Raw genomic sequence first — 8,217 nt, forward strand, 5'->3', positions numbered from 1 at the left:
TGAGTTGACGTGATGCAAAGTTTGTGGGATCGAGTCCCACCAGAGTCGCGGGGTTTTAGCTCCGAAGACCCTGCTCAATGCATTTCATCTTACATTGTTGTTCCTGTTCATACTGTGACTCACCCTTCCACAATCGGCAGATGGAGGGTGGCGCCGTGGCTTAGTTGGTTAAAGCGCCTGTCTAGTAAACAGGAGATCCTGGGTTCGAATCCCAGCGGAGCCTTTATCATGTGGCCAACTAAGGTCTGTTTCTTTGGCTGTTTCTCAGTTGAGATATGGTACATCCTGATAATTCAGAGTTGTCACGACAGTGGTCTGTTTCAGCGAAAGGCCTGTACTTTGGGCAAAACTTTCTAGTTTTCTCCCTAACAGACCAATATAATCCAATTCATGGACGCCCTCGAGCATAAAACCTTCACTGATAGGACTTAACTCTGGAAGAGATTCCCAGTAGGGCGCCATGGCTTAGCCGGTCAAAGCGCCTGTCTTGTAAACAGGAGATCCTGGGTTCGAATTCCAGTGGTGCCTTCTTACCATGTTTGCGGTCCTCGGCCCCCACTCAGTGGCTTTCTTGTCACATTGTTGTATCTCTTCATACTGTGACTCATCCTCCCTCAAAACAGATTTTAAAATCCCAGCGGTGCCTTCAGTCTGTAGCCTGCTAAGGGCTTTGTTTGTTTCTGTTTATCAGATGAAATACAACCTCCTTATAATTCATGGTTGTTATGAAAGCTGTCATAACTTCCAGATATTTTTGGAAAACGGACCAATCTGATTTATGAACAACCTTTACCCTAAAGCCTTCACTAATAGGGCTTAATTTCCTGTCAGGACGCCATGTCTTTTGCCTGGCTTTGTTCTCAAGGGTCCCCATGGCCAAAGCACCTGTCTTGTAAGTGGGAGATTACGTGATCAAAATCGCAGTGGTGCCTGTTATCAGTGGTTGTGGTCTTTGGCCTTCATGAAAGGCAGAATGGCGTCAAGGAGATTAAACTTTCTTTTACCTGTCTAAATGAAAAGAAATCTGTGCAATTTTAGGATGCCCTGGCATTGCTGTCCAAAGACCATGTCTTGTAAACGAATTGTTCGAATCCCAGCGTTTCCTTCCTTTGTCAGTCTCTGCTCTCCCATCTACATGAAAGGCAGGAGGTCCGGGCAGAAAATACGACTGAAATGTTCCCGTTTTCAATAGACCTGAAGCCATGTGACGTTAGGGTGCACAGCATCAGCCGGTCAAAGGGCCTGTCTTGTCAACAGACTGTTGAATTTCAAGCCATGCCTTCCTTTCAACGGCTGTTCTCCGGTTTAATTTGGAGAAAAGAGGTCCACAAGGAGGTTTGACTTTCTTGTACTTGGTTTAATTAAAATATAGCCATGGAGTTTAAGGATGTCCTGGCATAGCTGTTCAGTGATCATGTCTTGTAAACAGATTGTTCAATTCCAAGTGATTCCATCCTTTTAGTTGCTGTTTCTCCGTTCCACATGAAAGGCAGGAGGTCCAAAAAGAAAATATGACAGTCTTGTTCCTGTTTTCAAAAGATCTGAAGACATGTGACGTAAGGTTGCACACCATTGGCCGGTGAAAGTTCCTGTCCTTTCATCTGGAGATCCTGAATTCGTATCCCAAAAATGCCTTCCATTTGACAATTGTGCTCATTGGCATATGGAAAGAGCAGAAGGTAAAAATAGTAATTGTAACTCTTGGGCTGAAAAATACAAAAGCTAATAATAATTAAAATCTGTCTTCATCCAGAATTGTGTGCAAAACATCAGTGCTTTTGCATGTAGGCTCTGTGGCGCAATGGATAGCGCATTGGACTTCTAGATTATGAGTTGATGTGATTCAAAGGTTGTGGGTTCGAGTCCCACCAGTGTCGCAGGGTTTTAGCTCCGAAGACCCTGCTCAATGCATTTCATCTTACATTGTTGTTCCTGTTCATACTGTGACTCGGCAGATGGAGGGTGGCGCCGTGGCTTAGTTGGTTAAAGCGCCTGTCTAGTAAACAGGAGATCCTGGGTTCGAATCCCAGCGGAGCCTTTATCATGTGGCCAACTAAGGTCCGTTTCTTTGGCTGTTTCTCAGTTGAGATATGGTACATCCTGATAATTCAGAGTTGTCACGACAGCGGTCTGTTTTCAGCGAAAGGCCTGTACTTTGGGCAAAACTTTCTAGTTTTCTCTCTAACGGACCAATATAATCCAATTCATGGACGCCCTCGAGCATAAAACCTTCACTGATAGGACTTAACTCTGGAAGAGATTCCCGGTAGGGCGCCATGGCTTAGCCGGTCAAAGCGCCTGTCTTGTAAACAGGAGATCCTGGGTTCGAATCCCAGTGGTGCCTTCTTAAGAGGTTTGCGGTCCTCGGCCCCACTCAGTAACTTTATTGTCACATTGTTGTATCTCTTCATGCTGTGACTCATCCTCCCTCAAAACAGATTTTAAAATCCCAGCGGTGCCTTCAGTCTGTAGCCTGCTAAGGGCTTTCTTTGTTTCTGTTTATCAGATGAAATACAACCTCCTTATAATTCATGGTTGTTATGAAAGCTGTCATAACTTCCAGATATTTTTGGAAAACGGACCAATCTGATTTATGAACAACCTTTACCCTAAAGCCTTCACTAATAGGGCTTAATTTCCTGTCAGGACGCCATGTCTTTTGCCTGGCTTTGTTCTCAAGGGTGTCCATGGCCAAAGCACCTGTCTTGTAAGTGGGAGATTACGTGATCAAAATCGCAGTGGTGCCTTTTATCAGTGGTTGTGGTCTTTGGCCTTCATGAAAGGCAGAATGGCGTCAAGGAGATTAAACTTTCTTTTACCTGTCTAAATGAAAAGAAAGCCGTGCAATTTTAGGATGCCCTGGCATTGCTGTCCAAAGACCATGGGCCTCATTTATAAAATGCTGCGTAAAAACCATCCTACATTTGATCTTACGATCATTTATCAAAAATGCGTACGTGTGATTCATAAACCGAACGTACGCGCAAAAAACGCGCGTACCCCTTTCAAATCTATAAATCGCAAATGAACTTGAACTTGTGCGCAGCCGAGCAGTTTCAGATCTCCGCCTTTAAACGATGCCTAATTAATGTCACAGACATATAAAAAGGCACTTCTCAATGTTTAAATCAAATTTCGAGCAGCAAGAATGGCTTATATTTCCAAAAACCTGCAGCAATCAGACAAGCAAAAGTGCGTACGTCTGCTCAGACCCTGACGTGGCGCTAAGCACTTTTCCACGTCAAAGACAGTTTTTATAAATATGGACTTTGCCGTGGATTTTTGCCTACGCACACTTTACGATCAAATTTGTGCGTACGCACGCTTTATAAATGAGGCCCCATGTCTTGTAAACTAATTGTTCGAATCCCAGCGTTTCCTTCCTTTGTCAGTCTCTGCTCTCCCATCTACATGAAAGGCAGGAGGTCCGGGCAGAAAATACGACTGAAATGTTCCCGTTTTCAATAGACCTGAAGCCATGTGACGTTAGGGTGCACAGCATCAGCCGGTCAAAGGGCCTGTCTTGTCAACAGACTGTTGAATTTCAAGCCATGCCTTCCTTTCAACGGCTGTTCTCCGGTTTAATTTGTCGAAAAGAGGTCCACAAGGAGGTTTGACTTTCTTGTACTTGGTTTAATTAAAATAAAGCCATGGAGTTTAAGGATGTCCTGGCATAGCTGTTCAGTGATCATGTCTTGTAAACAGATTGTTCAATTCCAAGTGATTCCATCTTTTTAGTTGCTGTTTCTCCATTCCACATGAAAGGCAGGAGGTCCAAAAAGAAAATATGACAGTCTTGTTCCTGTTTTCAAAAGATCTGAAGACATGTGACGTAAGGTTGCACACCATTGGCTGGTGAAAGTTCCTGTCCTTTCATCTGGAGATCCTGAATTCGTATCCCAAAAATGCCTTCCATTTGACAATTGTGCTCATTGGCATATGGAAAGAGCAGAAGGTAAAAATAGTAATTGTAACTCTTGGGCTGAAAAATACAAAAGCTAATAATAATTTAAATCTGTCTTCATCCAGAATTGTGTGCAAAACATCAGTGCTTTTGCATGTAGGCTCTGTGGAGCAATGGATAGCGCATTGGACTTCTAGATTATGAGTTGACGTGATGCAAAGTTTGTGGGATCGAGTCCCACCAGAGTCGCGGGGTTTTAGCTCCGAAGACCCTGCTCAATACATTTCATCTTACATTGTTGTTCCTGTTCATACTGTGACTCACCCTTCCACAATCGGCAGATGGAGGGTGGCGCCGTGGCTTAGTTGGTTAAAGCGCCTGTCTAGTAAACAGGAGATCCTGGGTTCGAATCCCAGCGGAGCCTTTATCATGTGGCCAACTAAGGTCTGTTTCTTTGGCTGTTTCTCAGTTGAGATATGGTACATCCTGATAATTCAGAGTTGTCACGACAGTGGTCTGTTTTCAGCGAAAGGCCTGTACTTTGGGCAAAACTTTCTAGTTTTCTCCCTAACAGACCAATATAATCCAATTCATGGACGCCCTCGAGCATAAAACCTTCACTGATAGGACTTAACTCTGGAAGAGATTCCCAGTAGGGCGCCATGGCTTAGCCGGTCAAAGCGCCTGTCTTGTAAACAGGAGATCCTGGGTTCGAATTCCAGTGGTGCCTTCTTACCATGTTTGTTGTCCTCGGCCCCCACTCAGTGGCTTTCTTGTCACATTGTTGTATCTCTTCATACTGTGACTCATCCTCCCTCAAAACAGATTTTAAAATCCCAGCGGTGCCTTCAGTCTGTAGCCTGCTAAGGGCTTTCTTTGTTTCTGTTTATCAGATGAAATACAACCTCCTTATAATTCATGGTTGTTATGAAAGCTGTCATAACTTCCAGATATTTTTGGAAAACGGACCAATCTGATTTATGAACAACCTTTACCCTAAAGCCTTCACTAATAGGGCTTAATTTCCTGTCAGGACGCCATGTCTTTTGCCTGGCTTTGATCTCAAGGGTGTCCATGGCCAAAGCACCTGTCTTGTAAGTGGGAGATTACGTGATCAAAATCGCAGTGGTGCCTTTTATCAGTGGTTGTGGTCTTTGGCCTTCATGAAAGGCAGAATGGCGTCAAGGAGATTAAACTTTCTTTTACCTGTCTAAATGAAAAGAAAGCCGTGCAATTTTAGGATGCCCTGGCATTGCTGTCCAAAGACCATGTCTTGTAAACTAATTGTTCGAATCCCAGCGTTTCCTTCCTTTGTCAGTCTCTGCTCTCCCATCTACATGAAAGGCAGGAGGTCCGGGCAGAAAATACGACTGAAATGTTCCCGTTTTCAATAGACCTGAAGCCATGTGACGTTAGGGTGCACAGCATCAGCCGGTCAAAGGGCCTGTCTTGTCAACAGACTGTTGAATTTCAAGCCATGCCTTCCTTTCAACGGCTGTTCTCCGGTTTAATTTGGAGAAAAGAGGTCCACAAGGAGGTTTGACTTTCTTGTACTTGGTTTAATTAAAATATAGCCATGGAGTTTAAGGATGTCCTGGCATAGCTGTTCAGTGATCATGTCTTGTAAACAGATTGTTCAATTCCAAGTGATTCCATCCTTTTAGTTGCTGTTTCTCCGTTCCACATGAAAGGCAGGAGGTATAAAAAGAAAATATGACAGTCTTGTTCCTGTTTTCAAAAGATCTGAAGACATGTGACGTAAGGTTGCACACCATTGGCTGGTGAAAGTTCCTGTCCTTTCATCTGGAGATCCTGAATTCGTATCCCAAAAATGCCTTCCATTTGACAATTGTGCTCATTGGCATATGGAAAGAGCAGAAGGTAAAAATAGTAATTGTAACTCTTGGGCTGAAAAATACAAAAGCTAATAATAATTTAAATCTGTCTTCATCCAGAATTGTGTGCAAAACATCAGTGCTTTTGCATGTAGGCTCTGTGGCGCAATGGATAGCGCATTGGACTTCTAGATTATGAGTTGATGTGATTCAAAGGTTGTGGGTTCGAGTCCCACCAGAGTCGCAGGGTTTTAGCTCCGAAGACCCTGCTCAATGCATTTCATCTTACATTGTTGTTCCTGTTCATACTGTGACTCACCCTTCCACAATCGGCAGCTGGAGGGTGGCGCCGTGGCTTAGTTGGTTAAAGCGCCTGTCTAGTAAACAGGAGATCCTGGGTTCGAATCCCAGCGGAGCCTTTATCATGTGGCCAACTAAGGTCTGTTTCTTTGGCTGTTTCTCAGTTGAGATATGGTACATCCTGATAATTCAGAGTTGTCACGACAGCGGTCTGTTTTCAGCGAAAGGCCTGTACTTTGGGCAAAACTTTCTAGTTTTCTCCCTAACGGACCAATATAATCCAATTCATGGACGCCCTCGAGCATAAAACCTTCACTGATAGGACTTAACTCTGGAAGAGATTCCCGGTAGGGCGCCATGGCTTAGCCGGTCAAAGCGCCTGTCTTGTAAACAGGAGATCCTGGGTTCGAATCCCAGTGGTGCCTTCTTACCATGTTTGCGGTCCTCGGCCCCCACTCAGTGGCTTTCTTGTCACATTGTTGTATCTCTTCATACTGTGACTCATCCTCCCTCAAAACAGATTTTAAAATCCCAGCGGTGCCTTCAGTCTGTAGCCTGCTAAGGGCTTTCTTTGTTTCTGTTTATCAGATGAAATACAACCTCCTTATAATTCATGGTTGTTATGAAAGCTGTCATAACTTCCAGATATTTTTGGAAAACGGACCAATCTGATTTATGAACAACCTTTACCCTAAAGCCTTCACTTATAGGACTTAATTTCCTGTCAGGACGCCATGTCTTTTGCCTGGCTTTGTTCTCAAGGGTGTCCATGGCCAAAGCACCTGTCTTGTAAGTGGGAGATTACGTGATCAAAATCGCAGTGGTGCCTTTTATCAGTGGTTGTGGTCTTTGGCCTTCATGAAAGGCAGAATGGCGTCAAGGAGATTAAACTTTCTTTTACCTGTCTAAATGAAAAGAAAGCCGTGCAATTTTAGGATGCCCTGGCATTGCTGTTCTAAAGACGATGTCTTGTAAACGAATTGTTCGAATCCCAGCGTTTCCTTCCTTTGTCAGTCCCTGCTTTCCCATCTACATGAAAGGCAGGAGGTCCGGGCAGAAAATACGACTGAAATGTTCCCGTTTTCAATAGACCTGAAGCCATGTGACGTTAGGGTGCACAGCATCAGCTGGTCAAAGGGCCTGTCTTGTCAACAGACTGTTGAATTTCAAGCCATGCCTTCCTTTCAACGGCTGTTCTCCGGTTTAATTTGGAGAAAAGAGGTCCACAAGGAGGTTTGACTTTCTTGTACTTGGTTTAATTAAAATATAGCCATGGAGTTTAAGGATGTCCTGGCATAGCTGTTCAGTGATCATGTCTTGTAAACAGATTGTTCAATTCCAAGTGATTCCATCCTTTTAGTTGCTGTTTCTCCGTTCCACATGAAAGGCAGGAGGTCCAAAAAGAAAATATGACAGTCTTGTTCCTGTTTTCAAAAGATCTGAAGACATGTGACGTAAGGTTGCACACCATTGGCTGGTGAAAGTTCCTGTCCTTTCATCTGGAGATCCTGAATTCGTATCCCAAAAATGCCTTCCATTTGACAATTGTGCTCACTGGCATATGGAAAGAGCAGAAGGTGAAAATAGTAATTGTATCTCTTGGGCTGAAAAATACAAAAGCTAATAATAATTTAAATCTGTCTTCATCCAGAATTGTGTGCAAAACATCAGTGCTTTTGCATGTAGGCTCTGTGGCGCAATGGATAGCGCATTGGACTTCTAGATTATGAGTTGATGTGATTCAAAGGTTGTGGGTTCGAGTCCCACCAGAGTCGCAGGGTTTTAGCTCCGAAGACCCTGCTCAATGCATTTCTTCTTACATTGTTGTTCCTGTTCATACTGTGACTCACCCTTCCACAATCGGCAGCTGGAGGGTGGCGCCGTGGCTTAGTTGGTTAAAGCGCCTGTCTAGTAAACAGGAGATCCTGGGTTCGAATCCCAGCGGAGCCTTTATCATGTGGCCAACTAAGGTCTGTTTCTTTGGCTGTTTCTCAGTTGAGATATGGTACATCCTGATAATTCAGAGTTGTCACGACAGCGGTCTGTTTTCAGCGAAAGGCCTGTACTTTGGGCAAAACTTTCTAGTTTTCTCCCTAACGGACCAATATAATCCAATTCATGGACGCCCTCGAGCATAAAACCTTCACTGATAGGACTTAACTCTGGAAGAGATTCCCG

General features: G+C 44.0%; 12 non-coding genes across 12 annotated transcripts; all 12 read left to right on the top strand.

The window, feature by feature from the left end:
• Positions 1–149: 149 nt before the first annotated feature.
• trnat-agu (transfer RNA threonine (anticodon AGU)) lies at positions 150–223 on the top strand. Its single transcript has one exon. It is a non-coding gene; the product is annotated as a tRNA-Thr (tRNA).
• Positions 224–454: 231 nt separating this feature from the next.
• Positions 455–528, top strand: trnat-ugu (transfer RNA threonine (anticodon UGU)). The gene has a single exon. It is a non-coding gene; the product is annotated as a tRNA-Thr (tRNA).
• Positions 529–1,787: 1,259 nt separating this feature from the next.
• On the top strand, positions 1,788–1,877 carry trnar-ucu (transfer RNA arginine (anticodon UCU)). Its single transcript is given in 2 exon segments — positions 1,788–1,824; positions 1,842–1,877. It is a non-coding gene; the product is annotated as a tRNA-Arg (tRNA).
• Positions 1,878–1,964: 87 nt separating this feature from the next.
• Positions 1,965–2,038, top strand: trnat-agu (transfer RNA threonine (anticodon AGU)). Its single transcript has one exon. It is a non-coding gene; the product is annotated as a tRNA-Thr (tRNA).
• A 232-nt stretch (positions 2,039–2,270) lies between these two features.
• trnat-ugu (transfer RNA threonine (anticodon UGU)) lies at positions 2,271–2,344 on the top strand. Its single transcript has one exon. It is a non-coding gene; the product is annotated as a tRNA-Thr (tRNA).
• A 1,910-nt stretch (positions 2,345–4,254) lies between these two features.
• On the top strand, positions 4,255–4,328 carry trnat-agu (transfer RNA threonine (anticodon AGU)). The gene has a single exon. It is a non-coding gene; the product is annotated as a tRNA-Thr (tRNA).
• Positions 4,329–4,560: 232 nt separating this feature from the next.
• Positions 4,561–4,634, top strand: trnat-ugu (transfer RNA threonine (anticodon UGU)). Its single transcript has one exon. It is a non-coding gene; the product is annotated as a tRNA-Thr (tRNA).
• A 1,259-nt stretch (positions 4,635–5,893) lies between these two features.
• trnar-ucu (transfer RNA arginine (anticodon UCU)) lies at positions 5,894–5,983 on the top strand. Its single transcript is given in 2 exon segments — positions 5,894–5,930; positions 5,948–5,983. It is a non-coding gene; the product is annotated as a tRNA-Arg (tRNA).
• A 101-nt stretch (positions 5,984–6,084) lies between these two features.
• Positions 6,085–6,158, top strand: trnat-agu (transfer RNA threonine (anticodon AGU)). The gene has a single exon. It is a non-coding gene; the product is annotated as a tRNA-Thr (tRNA).
• Positions 6,159–6,390: 232 nt separating this feature from the next.
• Positions 6,391–6,464, top strand: trnat-ugu (transfer RNA threonine (anticodon UGU)). The gene has a single exon. It is a non-coding gene; the product is annotated as a tRNA-Thr (tRNA).
• A 1,260-nt stretch (positions 6,465–7,724) lies between these two features.
• On the top strand, positions 7,725–7,814 carry trnar-ucu (transfer RNA arginine (anticodon UCU)). The gene is given in 2 exon segments: positions 7,725–7,761; positions 7,779–7,814. It is a non-coding gene; the product is annotated as a tRNA-Arg (tRNA).
• A 101-nt stretch (positions 7,815–7,915) lies between these two features.
• Positions 7,916–7,989, top strand: trnat-agu (transfer RNA threonine (anticodon AGU)). The gene has a single exon. It is a non-coding gene; the product is annotated as a tRNA-Thr (tRNA).
• The last annotated feature ends 228 nt before the right edge of the window (positions 7,990–8,217 follow it).

The sequence above is a fragment of the Paramisgurnus dabryanus genome, chromosome 18 (assembly GCF_030506205.2).
Source record: "Paramisgurnus dabryanus chromosome 18, PD_genome_1.1, whole genome shotgun sequence".
Taxonomy (NCBI): Eukaryota; Metazoa; Chordata; class Actinopteri; order Cypriniformes; family Cobitidae; genus Paramisgurnus; species Paramisgurnus dabryanus.